General features: G+C 33.8%; 1 protein-coding gene across 4 annotated transcripts in view; it reads left to right on the top strand.

The window, feature by feature from the left end:
• LRP1B (LDL receptor related protein 1B) overlaps nt 1-18,677 on the top strand; it is a 2,479,914-nt gene that overhangs the window by 1,946,280 nt on the left and 514,957 nt on the right. The gene's annotated exons all lie outside the window — the stretch shown is intronic.

Here is an 18,677-nt window from a genome sequence, read left to right as displayed (position 1 = left end):
AAAGGTAGGTTGTAGCTCAGAGACTGTGGCTAATTTACAGTTTCAATGAATGGTTGCTCCCTCTCCCTCACACCCTTTACAGGTCTTGACTTATGATTTCTGATTTCCAAGGAAACTCCGATTCTGCTCCTGAATGGGCAGTTCTCACAGAAGCAGCACTTAATGGAATGGATAGAGTAATGAATTTCACGGCACTGCCAGGACAGTTTTTTTTCCTGGATGACCTACACCTGAAAATGTTCACCATTCTTTTTCAAGGTTACTTATCATATAAGGGTGAAGATAATTTGCTAAGTAAGAATGCTAAGTGGCACAGTAGATGGAATTTTAGGTGCAGTCACAGATGCTTATTAGCCAGGTGACCTAGGTAAGTTATTTTATTGTCACTTTCTTTAGTTCCCTCAATTGTAAAATTCAAATCATTAAACATTTGGTAAGTACCTGTTAAGTGCCAAGCACTGTGTTAGTTAAAAACTAAGATTAAAAATAAGAAAATAAACAATACCTGCTTTCAAGGAACTTAGAATTTAAAGATGCAAAACAAAAATATAAAAAAAGGAAGTTAAAAGAAAGGAGTGATAATCATGGTGTCATTAAATCCAAGGAGTGCAGCTAATGGGACTTACCTGGGCTATGAGCCCTCTTTTTTTTTTCACTTAACAGTATTGTATTTTTTCCAATTTACATGTAAAGATAATTTTCAGTATTCATTTATATAAGCTTCTGAGTTCCAAATTTCCCTCCCTCTTCCTTCCCTCTCCCTATTCAGGTCAGCAAGCAATGTGATATGGGTTATATATGTACAATCATGTTAAGTATATTACCACATTAGTCATGCTGTGAAGGAAGGAAGAAAAAGAACAAAAGGGGAAGCTATTAGAAAGAAAAAACAAATAAAAAAGTCAAAATTGAATGCTTTGATCTACAATCAGGCTCCTTAGTTCTTTTTCCTGGATGTAGATAGCATTTCCATCATGAATTATCTGTAATTGTCTTAGATTATTGTATTGCTGAAAGGAGAGAGCTAAGTCTGTTATAATTGATCATTGCACAATGTTGCTGTTTTTGTGTACAATGTTCTCTATCTGCTTACTTCACTGCATCAATTCAAGTAAATCTTTCTGGTTTTCTCTGAAATCTATCTGCTCATCATTTCTTATACAACAAAGGCATTCCATTACATTCATATAGCACAACTTGTTCTGCCATTCCTCAGCTGATGGACATCCCCTCACATTTCAATTCTTTACCACCATAAAAAGAGTTGCTGTAAATATTTTTGTTCATGTAGGTCCATTTCCTTCTTTTTTTTTTAATAATCGCTTTGGGATACAGACCTGGTGGTGGTATTCTGGATAAAAGGGTATGAACAGCTTGATAATACTTTGGGAATAGTTCAAAATTGCTCTCCAGTATGGTTGAATCTGGTTACAACTCTACCAACAATGCATTAGTGTCCAAATTTTCCACATCTTCTTCACCATTTATCATTTTCCTTTTCTTTGATATTAGCTAATCTGATAGTTGTGAGATGGTACCTCAGAGTTATTTTAATTTTTATTTTTCTAATCAACTGTGATTTATAGCATTTTTTCATGCATCTATAGGTAACTTTAATTCCTTCTATCTGAAAACTGATTGTTCATATCCTTTGACATTTTAGCAATTAAAAAATGACTTGTAATTTTATAAATTTGACTCAGTTTATATATTTGAAAAATGAGGTCTTTATCTGAAATACTGACTGTAAAAATTAGTTCTCAACTTTTTTTTTTTGCCTTCTTTCTAATCCTCATTGCAGTGGTATTGTTTATGGAAAAGTGTTTTAATTTAATATAATCAAAATTATCCATTTTGCATTTCATAATGGTCTGCATATTTTCTTTGTTCATAAATTCTTCCCTTCTCCATAGATCTGACAGTTAAACTATTCCTTTCTGAGTACTCTTTCAATGGAGACTTTGGAAGGAATTTTTTTTTACTCCTCTCCCTACTCTCCAAACAAGAGGAGAGGCACCTTTGTATTGATGAGATATGAGTGCCAAATCTGTTGAAATCTCTGTAATGATGAATTTCCTGGTGATGTTCTTTCTATGGTAATGGATAAAAATGGAGATAGCAATAGGTCTGCTCTCCAAATAAACTGAGATTCTTGTGGGTCATTCAATAGTTAATAAAAGCTTTACCTAGCCTTAGTAGGAGTGAAAGATTCAACAAAGAAACACATTGAAGACACTGAGTTGATTCAGCTAAATGAAATTCTCTTTCCAAAATTGCCCATTGTGGCTGACCAGTCAACCATCTGTAAGCACCTGCAACTTCTTAATAGTTTGTACTCAGAAGGTCAGGAAGTTTTGTCAGCAACTTAATTATTTAGTCTCCTTAGCCACTCAAGTTCCCAAGATAGTTTTAATACCTTTTAAAGAAAACTGACTTGAATCAAAATATAGTAGGTGCTACACATCTTTTTCTGACTGAGAAGAATAAAGATACCACAACTGTATCAGTTCTGTTGTGGCTGTGAACCTACACAACTTCCTTTTTTACCAGATGTGCTCCCATGTTCACATTTCCTTTTTAGATCATTATCTGATGATCAGGTACTCAACATATCTTAGACTCCTACTTTGTGTCATTGCATGAGATCATGGCATTGTCCTTGCAGCTGTAATTTGGTTTTCCCTCATTAAACAACAGTGCTTCCACATTAGAGATGAGAAGAATGAAGGCTTGATATCTATGCCTGAGAGACATAATCACAGTATGATTTATTTATTTATTTACATTAGATGCTACCTTTTAGGAAGAAAAAAAGAATGATTTTTAAAAATGAGTATTATTTACTTTTTAAGGTCTGTGATTATAATGTATGTCTATTTGTGCATGTGTGTGTGTGTATATGTATATGTATATATACACACACTGTATCTTAAGACAAAATAGTAAAAAAAGAATACACATTGCACTAGGAGTCAAGGGACACATTTTCTAATTCCAACTCTGTCACTAACTTGCAGTGTGATTTGGGGCAAGTCACTTAACCTTTCTCAGACTCAGTGTTCTCATCTGTAAAATTAGAGTTGGACTTAATGATCTCTACCATTCCTTCCAGATTGTTAGCACAGCAGGGAAAGTAATGCAGCTGAGACAAGAGGGAAGGAAGGGGAAAAGCTGGAGTGGGTGGACTAGGTTCCCTAGAGCTTCTGGCTGAGTGAAAGCAAATAGCATATTTAAATTGCTTAAAACAATCCACTATTGTGAATTTTATCCTTTGATCTAGATGACTAACCCTGTTTTGCCTGAAAGGTTCCGGTGAGAAGACAGTGAAGGGAGGAGCCAAGTGTGACTCCTGGGCTTGGGGAGCAGGATACTGTCCCTACTGGGCGTTACTCTTCTGTGTTTGTGTGTTCAGAAGGATGACTGGTTTTTTGATGAAAGCAGTCAATGAGGAATTTATATGTATGTGTAGTTTTCAAGTATCTTCACAGTCACTGTTGGGATATCCAGATATAATAGCATCACAATCTGTGATGAGTCAGGGTTTTAGATTCATCATAGGCTGTACATCTGATTGGCAAAGTCTGACCTCTCCAGTCTTTTAGAGGCTTCCCTTTGCCATGGCTAGTGACAGCTTGTGATAGATTTTCTGATTCTAGTTATTACCCTAAAGTCAAGGATGTTTTAGGCTGGGGTACTGCTTTCAGTACTGATTGTGACTGGATTTAGGAAAATGGGAAGAAAAATTTTTCATTTGTCACTTGTCCATAATTCTCTGGAACTTCACTGATTTCTTTACAATGCCTCAGTAATCTCATTATTGCAAAAACCTTACTATCTTGCAAAATCCCATCAGTCCTGGTACTCTCCTTCATCTTTTCTTATTTGAGAATGGGTCCTTGACCTTCAAATCTTCTTTTAAGGAAGGAGCTCACTTCAGATCATCTTATATCTCACCTGATTGCATTATTTTGAGACTTCTCTCCTTGACTGCTCCACTGTTTCCTGTAGATATTTCCCAATACCCCTGCTTTTCAGGTTCTTTTAGTATATTTTTGTCCTCCATTAGAATGTAATCTCCATGAAATCAGAGACTATATTTCTTTTTTTTCCTAATTGTATACCCAGGACTTATCTTAGTAGTTGATACAGAGTTGACACTTAATACATGCTTATTGACTAAACATACTTAAGGCATAATCAATCTGTTCAAAAAAAAAATTGGAGGGGCGGCTAGGTGGCGTAGTGGATAAAGCACCAGCCCTGGAGTCAGGAGTACCTGGGTTCAAATCAGGTCTCAGACAATAATTACCTAGTTGTGTGGCCTTGGGCAAGCCACTTAACCCCATTTGCCTTGTAAAAACCTAAAAAAAAATTGGAAAAGATTCACTTATATTAGAAACTATAAATAGAGATGCAGATGTTTGTGTGTGTGAGTGTATGTGGGTGTGTGTTTGTGTATTTTAGTTGACTTGTGATTTTAATGGCATGGGGAAAGATTGCCTCACACCCAGGGTCATTTTCAGTCGTTCTGATCCAGCCCTTTGACCCAGATGGCTCTGGAGGAGAAAATGAGGCTGCTGACTCTGCACAGCCCCTCCTCACTCAAATCTAATTCACATGCTTGTCATAGCATCCCCTCCCTGATGTCATAGTTTTCTTTAAGAGAACTAATGACAAGCATCATCATCATCATCATCATCATCATCATCATCAGAGGGCAAAAAAAAAAAGACTTGATTGGATTTGTAACATTCATTGCCATTGCTAGATAAGACTGGTTTTAACTCTAATGCCCTCCAGTCACATATCCATCTTTTAATAAAAGATACACTCAGATTCCTCTCTTCTCTTTCTATCTCCCTGATTCTCCTAAACTTCAAAAGAAATCCCTTGCCCAAGAACACAGGAATGTTCCAAACTCTAAACTTAGCTTTGAATGCCTATTATAGTAGGAACATGTTTTCCTGACATGATTTCCTTTGATCCCAGTTTCCCTGACATAGCTTTCTAGTAAAAAGGAGTAAAATGTTCAAACAGTACATAGGCTGGAACTCTCAGAGATTACAGTTTTCTGAGGCAATGTAGATGAATGCATTTCTAGATGAAGATGAGAGTACATGAGGAAAAAATAGTGCCACTTAATTGCATTATATATTCTTGCTGCATTAAAGTCTCTCATTTTAATAGCAAACCTGAACTTAGACAGTGGGGGCTTCAGATCATGTCTACAGTACCTGTCTGTCACTCTGGGAGAGTTCTCCCTTGTCTCTGTAATTCCAGGGAAATCTGAACTTTCCTGAGTCTTGGCAACCCAGGACAATATATTTAAGCATGCATGTGTGTGTGTATGTATATATATATATATATATATATACACAAATGTATATGTGTGTTTACTAAGAGTTCCTGGTTTAGAAACTCCATTTACAAAACAAGTAAGACAAATAAACCTGTTTGGATCTTATGTCTTGGAATCAAGAAATTTGCTCATAGTACAATGAACTAAAATTTAGAAAGATTTATTTTGAAATTTTTGAGCCATGCGTTTTATGGAGATTCTAAATATGGGACTAGCTGCAACTGTTACTTGAATCAAAAACTTGCATTCTATGTGTTTCCCTTTAATTTACATTGCTTTTTCTCTCTTATGCATTTATTTCCCAAAAGGTATTTTTATATATGAAGAAAAATGATATAGCCAGATATAAGCCAATAAATATTTGCATAATGCAAACACTTTAGTTTTCATAATTTTATTGTGGGTTGCTTGCTGAAACTGAATGAGTGATAAGATAGGAAATATCACTTCATTTTCACCCAGAGGGAAGAATGATGGCATAATGGAAGAAACATTTGCTTAGGAGTCAGTAAACCTGGTTTCGTTTTGCCACTTATAAGCTATATGAGTCACATACAATTATGGAATCTGAGAATTGAGAAGGGAATCTCAAAATTTATGTATTTTAATTCCTATCTGTAGCATGAATCTTCTTTTATATTTAACTTTGGTGAACCTCAGTTTTTATCTGTAAAGCAGGAATAAAAATACTTAATCTGTCTACCTCAAAGAGTTATTGTGATGAATAGATATTGTAATATATAAGGAAGTAGTTTTAAAATTAGGGAGGTGTGTTTAATCCCTCAGGAGTATCTTCCTTCTGACTGACTTGCTGAGTATCACATTGGGAACTCCCCTAGCAATCTTGATTGGCAGCTATTTTAATGAAAAATGTGCAAGTGGTTCCTCTCCATTGAAACTATTATTGTTTGTTCTTCCTTTTGAAAAAAAGCTATGATGTCCAGGATGTGATGCCTTGACATGCAAGTGAATTGGATTTAAGTGAGAAGGCTGTGAGTCATCAGTCTCACTTTCTCCTTCAGAATCATTTAAGTCCAATAGCCCTGAAAGTAGTGGGAGACCTTGACCGTTTTTAAGCTAGGTTCTTTAACAGCTCTGTTTGACTGAGGGCAAAGTCCATTCAGTAATTAAGACTAGGTAAGAAAACATGAGGTACTGGTGAAAACTTGATGGGGATAGAAAAGAATGTACCTTTTTCTCAGCAGTTTATGGCACCTTCACCAAAATTGACCATGTATTAGGGCACAAAAAAAAACCTTATAATTGAGTGGGATAAAGTCTGAGATTTCTTCAATAGAATATTATAGATTGGAGAACAGTTAACTATGTGTCCCTCCTTCTGTCACAAAGCAACTTCTGGGATATTAGTGAAGAGTCAACTGTGACTCCAACCTTATCTGTTGAAGTCGGGATGACCATTCAATCCCTGGGGCTGAAGAGACAATCTGGTTTCTTTTTGAATTTTATGCTCTTTTCCCTAGATTAGTTTGCCAGTCTATATTGTAAGACCACATTCCTCATTAACTAGGGTGGGTCAGTGGGGGGTGGGAATCCAGTTAGGATAAATGTGATTCTTGGGCCTTTTGCTTTTGCCTCAATCTATGTAATTGATTGTGGCCTGTTCTCCAGAAAGGAATGAAGCTTTCTCTTCATACCTTGAGAGAGATCTCTGAAATTTATTTAAGTGGCAATTGTCCCACATATAATCAAATGCAAAAAAGGCAGAAATAATAAATGCATACTTCTCAGACCATGATGCAATAAAAATTACATGTAATAAAGGGTCAGGGAAAGTTAAACCAAGAGCTAATTGGAAATTAAATAACTTTATCTTGAATAAAGGTTGGATCATAATCAATAATTATATCCAAGAAAATGATAATAACAAGACATCATACCAAAATTTATGGGATGCAGTCAAGGCAGTTTTGGGGGGAGGGAACTTTATATCTCTAAAAGCCTATATGAATAAAATAGAGAAAGAGATCAAAGAATTGGGTATGCAACTAAAAAAAAGCTAGAAAAAGAACAAATTAAATATCAAATTAGAAATTCTGAAACTCAAGAGAGAGATTAATAAAACTGAAAGCAAGAAAACCATTGATCTCATACATAAAACTAAGAGTTGGTCTTATGAAAAAGCCAATAAAATAGACAAATCTTTGGTTAATCTGATTTAAAGAAAAAGAAAGATGACCAAATTACCAGTATCAAAAATGAAAAAGTTAAACCAACTACCAAAGATGAGGAAATTAAAGGGAAAAAATGAGGCAGAGGTGAACTTCTTTAACCTATCCAAAAAAAAAAAATCACTGAGGGGAAAACCCTCAGGGTTTCTGACCAAAACAGAAACAATTGCTATTTATTCATTGGGAGTCAATCTAGACCCAAACAACAGCCCAGTGGGCAGGGAAGGAGTATTCTTTAGGTGAATCCCTTTCCCTTCTTTGCAATTTGTGAAAATGACTTTCAAAGGTGACTGACCTCGCGGGCACTTAAGAAATGGTTAAAGTAGGGAAATATTGGACAGCAAATATTTTTAAAAATTAATCTATTTCCTCTGTACTGACCATGTACTTTACATTAACAGTCTTCCCCTCCTCCAATCCCAAATTCTGACATGAGACTAAGGAATTTTTAATAAAGTTACCTTGCCCCTTCCTCATTAGGACTCTGAAAATCCTCCCCCCCAAACACAAAACAAGCCTCTATCTCCAAAACAAGGTAACCTAGTTTAAACCAGAAAGAATTAAGTCTTTGAGCTACCACCCCTCATCTACATATCCCTAATTACCTCATCTCTACTCTCTGAGTTTCTATCTTGATCAACTCATACCTAAATATTCTCGTTTTCCTGCTCCTTTAAAAGTTCATTCCTTCCTTAATTGAATTCCTGGTCTTCCTTTAGAGAGTCACCTGCCCTAAGGGATAATAATCTCTCACATCCCTTTTAGCCTTCCTTGCTGCTTATGTCTAGATAGCTTGTCTTCTGGTGTAGCTAACAATTTGGATAACTACCCAAGAGCAGTCTTGGAGAGCTTTATTCTCCATCTAACTTCTCTTGTTCAATCCTTCATGGTGGCTTTGGTTGCTGGGGTTTTTTATGTTGCTTAGAGATCAGTGGGTTCCTGCCTTTAGTTTTTCTGATTCCCTTAACTTGCACTAATCACAGCAATACTTAAATAGACTTTTCATGTTCCTAAAATTTCTTCCTGATCAGTTGGCTTTTTTGCATGAATTCTTTCATGTTCTGCTCAAACCTTTAGCAGGCTACATTTCTCCATTATGAACCCCACCACAAACTCAAATCTTGATGAGAGGACTGGCAAGGACAAGACAACAAATCCCAGGGTGAGGAAGAGCTAGGTTCTCCTGGCTTTTTGTTTCTTGTGAACTGGGAGTGCATTATATTTCTCAGCTAGGAGGCAACTAGGTGGCAGCTTGGTAGCACAATGGATAGCAGGAGGACCTGAATTAAAAATCCAACCTCAGATACTTGATACTTAGCTGAATGATCTTGGGTAGGTCACTGAGCCCCATTGCCTTACCTAAAAAAATGCAGTTCATTTTTCAACTAAAATGTGAAGGGTTTTTTAATAATGTAAGAAATGATCTTTTAAAAGGAGAATGGAATACTACAAATTAATTTTAATAAACAACTGATGTAGCATTAAGATGAATTTTTCTCAATAGTAATATGGAATTTTGGAAAGGGAGGGGTTTGGGGAGTATGTCAGGGCTTGTTCAGTTTGAGATTTGAGGCATCCAAGAGTTCTTTATTATTTCCCTCTATTGTCTTGGCTTTCAACCCCCTCTTAACCATTTTTACAATTTAAATACAATCAGTGAAAGCTAAAGAAAAATAAAAGCAGGATCTCTTTTAGTTGTCAATTGTCACTTTTTTCCTTTGCATTTTTTAGCTCCTTTTGATCTTTTTTTGATCCTATTCTGCCTGTCCCTAAGATAACTTAAAAAAGAAGCACACACATATGCACATAAATGTATGTATGTATATATATTTTCCTTAGTATTCATGACTAGTATAAGCTCATATTTGTTTTTTCCACTCCTGATACTAATATGGGATTAGGTCTATCTGATATTTGCCCTTACTCACATTTTCTGTAAATGCATTTTTAATAATTTGGCCAATGACTTCTCTCTCTGTATTTTTTTACTTTGACTCCAGCTCTCTCTTTTCTTTCTCATTAAATTGATTTTTGTGGTATCTTCAGATTTTCATTTTTTTGGAGCTTCACATCCTTCTTTTGTATGATTCCCATATAGAAATCTGAGCCAGGAGATAATGCCAGTCTATTCCCTGAACCCTTTGAAAATTGTTTACGCAAAATATAGTTCATGCATGCCAGATTATTGAGAGCCTTATTCTCCGCTGTCACAGATTGTAAGATGAACAGCTATTTTCCTCCAAGGTTTCAATAATTTCTACTTCAGTATCATACTTGTTTAGCACAATTAAGTACCTAAGAACAAATTCCCTCTTGATCTTTCTCCACTTTTTGAAGAATTAAATGATCAGTTGAGAAAAGTCAAGAATTTAACAGCTGCTTAGTTTTTCTGAGAGAGGACACACACACACACACACACACACATACACACATACAGAAAAAGAGTGTGAGAGAGAGGAAATTACTAATGTATATCTATATGATTGACATGGCCTGTAGCTGTGTTTGTTATATGTTCCCTGAATTCAGCAATTTCTTTGCTGTGTTAACTTGATTTGTCATATATTCCTATGACAATACTGTGACTATTTCTTCTCAGTTTTGACCTTCAGCCAAATGTTGCCATTATGCTTCTCCTCTCTGGTTCTAGCATTTCCTTAAATGAGTTTGTCTTCTTTAGGTATAATGTTCTTCAATTCATACTCTGTTCTCTAAATACAGACCTTTAATTCCTCTGTTCCTATTTAGCAGTTTCTTTATAGCTCTTATCTTTATGTTGTAATTTCAATTTTTATCTTGGTTTAGGGTGTAAGATGTTTAAATTTCTGGAGGTATTCTGTGTATTCTTTTTTTTTCTTTTTTTTTTTAGGTTTTTTTGCAAGGCAAATGGGGTTAAGTGGCTTGCCCAAGGCCACACAGCTAGGCAATTACTAAGTGTCTGAGACCTGATTTGAACCCAGGTATTCCTGACTCCAGGGCTGGTGCTTTATCCACTGCACCACCTAGCCACCCCCCATGGCTTCTTTGAAAATTGAAGGACAAAAGCATGAGTTCTGTTATTTTTGTTACTGATAATACCTCAATTATACTGATAGTTTTCCTAATATTTAAAAAACCTGCATTCCTGGTCTAAATCCTAACTGATTGTAGTATATAATCCTAGTGATAATTGTCAGTAATCACTTAACTAATGTTTTATTCAAAAATTTGTTCATTTATATTCATTAGGGATAGTACTGTTCAATTTACTTTGACTCTTTTAGCTCTTCCTATTTAGATATCAGCACCATATTGGTGTCATAGCAGGAATCTGGTAGAGTTCCTTCTCCACTTATTTTTTCAAATAGTTTATATAGAAACAAAATTGTTTTTTAAATATTTGGTAGAATTCATTTGTAAATTCATCTAACCCTGGAGATTTTTTCCTTAGGGAGTTCATTGATGGCTTGGTTTTTTTTTTGAAATGGGATCATTTATTTAATTTCTTCTTCTTTTCATTAGGACAATTTAAATTTTTTGCAAATATTCAATCATTTCATTTATATTGTCAAATTTTTGGTACAGTTGGGCAAAATAGCATCTGATTACAACTTTAAGTTCTCCCTCATTGGTGGTAAAGTCATCATTTGCATGTTTGATACTGTAATTTTAAATTTTTTTTTTAATTTTAAATTTTTTATTATTTATTTATTGTTATTATTATTTTTTCTTATTTTTAATCATATTAACTAAAGGCTTATCTATTCTATTTTTAAAAATAAAAACCTACTCTTAGTTTTATTTTTTAGTTTAGTAACTTTATTAATCTCTCCTTGATTTTTCATTATTTCTTAATTTATTTAATTGGGATTTTTAATTTGTTCTTTTTCTAGCTTTTTTTAGTTGCATACCCAATTCATTGCTCTCTTTTCTATTTTATTGATGTAAGCATTTAGAGATATAAAATTTCCCATATGTACTGGTTTGACTGTATCCCACAGATTTTGGTATGTTGTTTCAATATTGTCATTATCTTGGACAAAAATTATTAATTATTTTTATCAGTTATTGATTTTTTTAAATCAGGTTATTTAATTTCTCATTATTTTTTTGTCTGGGACAGCTAGGTGGTGCATTCTTTAACTTATTTAATTTTTCCTCTAAGAATGAGGATGCTATACTACTTTTTGCATATATATGTTTAGTATTGATGTTACTTCATTGTCTACAAAATGTAATTCCCTCCCTCATTCCTTTTAATGAGATTTATTTTTGATTTCTATCCCTGTTTTTATTTTCAATTCAACTGAAGCATAATATATTCAACTCTAGATTTAAATGTGTTTCTTGTAAACAACATATTGTAGGATTCTGTTTTTGTTTTTTATTTTTTATTTTTTTTAGTTTTTGCAAGGCAATGGGGTTAAGTGATTTGCTGAAAGTCACACAGCTGGGTAATTATTAAGTGTCTGAGGTCCAATTTGAACTCAGGTCCTCCTGACTCCAGGGGCAGTACTATATCTACAGCACTACCTCGCTGCCCAGGATTCTATTTTTTAATTCACTCTGCTGACTTCTTTTTTTCATGGGAGAGTTTATCCCATTCACATTCACAATTATAATTACAAACTCTTTAATACTCTCCATCCTACCTTCCTCCATTTGTATTATCCTTTCTCTTTTCACTCTATCCAACTCCATGTCATGAAAACCTTTGCACATTTATCCACCTGTATATTCATCAGTTACACATTTTTTTAGCACCCTCCTTTTCTACACTTCTACCCATCAGTCATTTTGTATTTGAGGAATTAGGACAAAGGGAAAAGAAAGAAAACCATGGGATAGGAAGGAAGAACATAAAACATTTTTTTTAAAGTGAACATAGTAATCATTCAGATTTTCTGAGTTTTGGTTGTTGTTACTGTTGTTTTTTTACCTCTGGGTATGGATGATATTGTCCATAACAGGTCTCCCAGGGTTGTCCTAGCTCTTTGAACTGCTGAGAGGAGCTGCATCTATTGCAGCTGATGGATTAACAATGTTGTTAATGTGTACAATGTTCTCTTGGTCCTGCTCCCTTCCCTCAGCATCAATGCATGTTATTCTTTCCATTCTTTTCTAAAGTCTGACCATTCATTGCTTCTTATAGTACTTCATTACATTCATACTTTAACTTATTCAGTCAATCCCCAATTGATGGACATCCCCTCAATTCCCAATTCCTTTGCCTCTACAAAAAGAGCTACAATAAATATTTTTAATATGTGGAACTTTTCCCATTTTTTTTTATGATTTCCTTTAGATATGGACCTAGTATTGGTATTACTGAGTCAAAAGGTATGATTGGCTTTATTGCTCTTTGAGCATAGTTCCAGATTGCTCTCCAGAATGGTTGGATTATCATTTTAAGGAAAACCCCATTTATTTATATACTTTCTGGTGTTTTTAATAGGAATTGATGTTACATATTGTCAAAAACTGATGTAGCATCTATTGAAATAATAATATGATTTGTTGGTTTTGTAAATGATATGTTAATGTAAGTTGAGTGTTTTTCCCCTGCCTACCTGGTTTAAATCCTACCTGGTGATCATGGTGCATTATCCTAATAATAACTTGTAATCTCTTTGTTAAAATTTAAAAAAATTTAAGAATTTTATATCAATGTTTATCAGGGAGATTAATCTAAAATTTTCTTTGTTTTCTTTTTTTAACTCTTCTTGGTTTTGGCATCAGCACCATAGTGCCACCATATTTGGTAAAATTTACTTTTAAATTCATCTTGACCTGGAGATGTTATCTTAGGGAGTTTAGTGATGATTTCTTCAATTTCTTCTTCTGAAATGGGGTTATTTAACTAATTTATTTCCTCTTCTTTAATTTGGGTAGTTAATATCCAAAAAAAAAATTTGTAAATATTCATACATTTCATTCAGGTTGTCAAATCTATTGGTATACATTTCAGCAAAATAGCTCTGAATTAGCTCTTTCATTTTCTCCCCACTGGTGGTGAGTTCCTCCCTTTTCATTTTTGATCCTGGTAAATTGATATTCTTCTTTCTTGTTTTAAAATCAGATTAGTCAAATATTTATTTTTTTTCATAAAATCAAATCAGTTTTATTTTTTATATAATGGTTTTTTGCTTTCAATTTTATTAATTTTTCCTTTGATTTTCAGAATTTTTAATTTGGTATTTAATTTGTGGTCTTTTCCCCTATCTTTTTTAGTTGCATGCCCAATTAATTGATCTCCTCTTTCTCTAATTTATTCATCTGAGATTTTAGATATATAAAGTTTCATTTAAAATCTGTTTTGGCTGCATCCCATAAATTTTGGTATGATGTCTTATTGTTGTCATTTTCTTTGATGAAATGGTTGATTATTTCTTTGATATGTTGTTTGATCCACTCATTCTTTAAAATTAGGTTATTTAGTTTCTGATTAATTTTTCGTTAGTCTTTTCCTAGACTTTTATTTTTTGTAATTTTTATTACATCATGATATGAAAATCATGAATATATTATTTCTACCTTTCTGCATTTGTTTGCCAACTTTTTATGCCCTAGTTTTAAGTTCAATTTTGTTATAGGTGCCATGTATACTTCAGAGAAAAAGATATGTTCTTTTCTCTCCCCATTCAGTTTTCTCTAGAAGTCTATCATATCTAAGTTTTCTAAGATTTTATTCATCTTCTTAACATCCTTCTTGTTTACGAGCTTTAGATCCAATCTGAATTAAATCTATTGATAATAGAATTTATTCAGTATTCACCCCCTCCTTTCTTTTCCTCTTCTTTAATAAGTTTTTGTGTTTCTTCACCTGGTTTTGTTTATCCACTAAAGCCTAACCTTCTCCTAGTACAGTCCTTCTTTTTATATCTTTATTGTTTTAATCCTGTCCTATACCCATCTCCCCTTTGTTAAAATATGCTTCTTTTGTTTGTTCTAATAGAAGTACCACTCTCAAAGGTTGATTGGTTCATTGATAAGTAGTACTGCCTCATAGTCACTAAGTACCCTCCCTCTTCAGTCTCAGTAGAAATACACTTCTCAAGAGTCATAAATTACATCAAATTAAGTCAATTCATACCATATCTCCTTTTCAAGTACACTCTAAGGACATATAATTCTCATGAGCCAAAAGTCAAATTATTTCATGAACCATTTATACTTCTCCCCTTTCCCCACTAAGCAAACTACCTCTAATTATAGCCAAAGTATCAAGCAAAACAAAATCTTGCTTTGTTCCCCTAAGTACACTTTCTCCCTCCATCTCTATAGTACTTGAACTATGGCCTTACTACATCTATCCTGGTATCTTTCTGGAGGTATTCTGTGTATTCTTTTTTTTTCTTTTTTTTTTAGGTTTTTTTTGCAAGGCAATGGGGTTAAGTGGCTTGCCAAAGGCCACACAGCTAGGTAATTATTAAGTGTCTGAGACCAGATTTGAACCCAGGTACTCCTGACTCCAAGGCTGGTGCTTTATCTTTTATTCTTTTAAGGACAATTTTGTCTTCATGATAAAATATTTTAGGAGAGTTTCCCATGATAATCTCTTGAAAGATGTTTTTCAGGCTCTTTTTTTGATCTAGGCTTTTGAATATATAAGTAATTCATAAATTGGCACCCCTGGAACTATTTTCTGTGTCATTTTTTTTTCCTAAAAGTTACTTTTCTCTTTCTTCAATTTTTTAAACTTGTTTGATGGTATCTTGGTGTCTCATAGATTCATTAGTTTCTATTTGTCCAATTCTAATTTTTAGGGCTTATTTTCTTCAGTTAACTTTTTTGTGTTTTCTTCTCCAGATGGTTAATTTTATTTTTAAATGAGCTACATTACCTTTCCAGTTGATTGATTTTACTTTGGAATGAGTTGCATTTCTTTTCCAGTTGATCAATTTTATTTTTTGATGAGCTTCACTCTTTTCCAAATGGTTATTTTTACTATTAAAGGAATTTATTTCTTGGGTCAATTTTTCATAATTTTCCTGCATGACTCCCGTTTTCTCTCCATTTTTCTTCTTCCCCTCTTCTTAGGTTTTTAAAATCTTTTAAAAACTTTTTCCATGAGGTTTTAGTTTTGAATTCAATTCATAGATTCCTTTGAGACTTCCCATGTAGGTATTTTGTTACTGTTTTCTTCTACTGAGATACATTTTTATCATCTCTATCCGATTGGTAACTTTCTATGATTAGTGATCTTTTTTGTTTTTGTTTTGCTCATTTTGATAGTTGAGTTCTGTTCCTGAGGTAGAGGGAGTATAGTAATGAACTTTTTGTACTGGGGCTGAGATCTTGCCCCGGTTTATCATTTGCTAAGGTGTTGCCCATTTAGAGGTTTGTTTCCTCCTTTATGTCCAGACTCTGCCTATGGAATGTTTTCAACCTGGTCCAGTCTGTTACCCCAGTGTTCCCAGAGCTTAGACTTGGTCTGGGCTTGGGACCATCCCTGCTGGCCTGCTATCTAATTGTGCTGCTATTTAACTGCCAGGAACTGGGTTGTTCTGCGACTAGAAATCTCCTTGGCTTTCTTGCTCTCCTACCTAACTGGGTTTTATTTCTCCTTTTCCTCCAAAGAGATAGACCTTCCTTGAAGATCCTCCTCAATGTGTACAATTGAGAACGTATTTTGATCTTTTTTTTTAAATTGGGATCTGTAGCTTTAATGTCTGTGTAGCAACTTCATTTACTGTTGTGTAGGGAAAAGCTCTAGAAGCATACTAACTTCATGTCACCATCTGGGTTCCACCCAAGAAATCCCCTTACTAATGTTTTGCTTTTGAATACTGCCTCTCTCAATCTTCTCCCTTTCTGTCTCTCCCTTCTCTTGTCTTTCCCCTTTTAGTTTTCCCTTTTTTTCTTCCCTCCCTTTATTAAATCCTTTCTCCCTCCTTTTCCCTCCTAATTCCCATTAGGGTAAGATAAATTTCTAAACCTAAATGATAGTATGTTATTCACTCTTTGAGCCAAATCCAATGAAATTCAAATAATTCTCATCCCTTTCCTTCTTTTTTCCCTCTACTATAATAAGTGTTTTTCATCTCTTTATGTGATGTATTTTACCCATTCTGCCTCTACTTTCCTCCTGTCCCATTACAATCCCCCCTTTTTAAAGGTTTCAATCTTTTTTAAAAAAATCATCCCATCAAAATCAACTCATGCCCATACCCCTGTTTTAGTTCCCCTTAACAGAGATACACTTTTCAAGAGTTATGAGTATTATGCTTCCATACAGGGATGAAACCATCTCAATCTTATTGAATAACTTTCTTTTTCTTTTCCTTTGTTAACTTTTTATGTATCTCTTGAGATTCACGTTTGAAGATCATATTTTCTTTTCAGCTCTGTTTTTTCATCAGAAGAATTTGAGTCTTATATTTCATTATTCATCTTTTCCCCTGAAATAATGTACTCAGTTTTGCTGGGTAGTTTATTCTTGATTATAATCCAACTCTTTTGCCCTTCAAAATAGTACATTCTAGGTCCTTCAATCCTTTAATGTTGATGCTGCCAGGTCCTGTATAATCCTGACTGGCTCCTCATTATTTAATTTGCTTTTTCTGGTTGCCTGCAGTTTTTTCTTCTCAATCTGATAATTCTGTACTTTGGCTACAATATTGCTGTGCATTTTCATTTTGGAATCCCTTTCAGTAGGTAATCAGTGAATTATTTCAATGACTATTTTACCCATTGATTCTGAGATATCAGGGCAGTTTTCCTTGATGATTTCTTGAAAAATGTTATCCAGGATCTTTTTTTATCTCTTGCTTTTCAAGTAGTCCAATAATTCTTAAATTATCTCTTCTGGACCTATTTTCTAGGACAGTTGTTTTTCTAATTAGGTGTTTTACATTTTATACTGCTATTACATTTTTTGATTTTGCTTTACTAAAGTTTCTTGATATCTCATAGAGTCATTAGCTTCCACTTGCCCAAGGTTATTCTTCAAGGAATTATTTTCTTCAGTTAGCTTTTGCATTTCTTTTTCCATTTGGTCAATTCTATTTTTAAAGAGTTATTATCATTTGCCCAATTATATTTTTGAAGAAATTATTTTCTTCTTGCATTTGTCTAGTTTTATTTTTAAATAATCTATTTTCTTCAGTCAATTTTTGTGCTTTCTTTTGAAAGATGATCTTTTATGGGTTCTACTGCTCCAGAATAATCTTAGAGGCTTGATTAATATTGTTTTAGAGGGAAGAACAGGTGAGTTTAACAAAGATCCTTCCTTTTCTTCACTATCTTGGCTCTGCCCATCATCTCTGTTTTTTCAGATCACCTTTTTTTTAGATGCTATGTTTACTTGTGAGCTGTGATGAAATCGCCTGTTACTGAGGTTCTAGGTTTTTTTTTATTACTACTTGCAACTCCTAGTATTGTGCTCAGTTTTCTTCATGTGAATTCATGTCCTCATGTGAATTACCAGAAATTTTTATTATCATACTCCTCAATATAAAGAATAACTTTTTTTTAATAGCAAAAGCTTGATGTAGTATTTTCTAAACCTCATAAGTAAACTTAGCTATTTTAGAATATTTCCTCTCTTCTGATTAGTGATTCCCTTTAAACATATGTCCATAAGTGAAATTAACCTGGCAAATCCAATGCATAATTCCTACCATGGGTAGTGCGAAAAAAGTCATCTAAATAAATGATAAAAAGTATTTTCTTACTTGGAGAAAGTGTTTTTTTCCTGATGAAGTAAGGAAGGCATTTTGTAATTTTGAAATTTGCGCAAGAAAAGATAGAACATGTAGTACTTTTCTATTATGATTCATTCATTCAAGTTCTCCAATCAAATGCCCAAATCTTAACATAGTAACTCATAAATAATAAAGGTAATTTGGAAGTGACATGTTTCTATTATGTATTCCTTATATGGAAATGTATATGGTCATTGACACAATGTATATGCTTTCTTTTTGAAACGTCTATTGAACAATTAGTATTGCAATTAATTGTTCAATAAACATTTACTTTAGCACATTATGCCATGACCTAGGAAAACAAGGGCAAAAATTAAATGGCCCCTGGATAGCAAGGAATTTAATTTCTCAAAAGAACTGCATCTATGAATATTTACAAAATAATAATGTACAAAATAAAGACAAAGCAATTGTTCCTAGGGAATCATAATTAGTTCTGGA

The sequence above is a fragment of the Macrotis lagotis genome, chromosome 1, assembly GCF_037893015.1.
Source record: "Macrotis lagotis isolate mMagLag1 chromosome 1, bilby.v1.9.chrom.fasta, whole genome shotgun sequence".
Lineage (NCBI taxonomy): Eukaryota > Metazoa > Chordata > Mammalia > Peramelemorphia > Peramelidae > Macrotis > Macrotis lagotis.
This window is presented reverse-complemented; position numbering and strand designations above follow the sequence as displayed.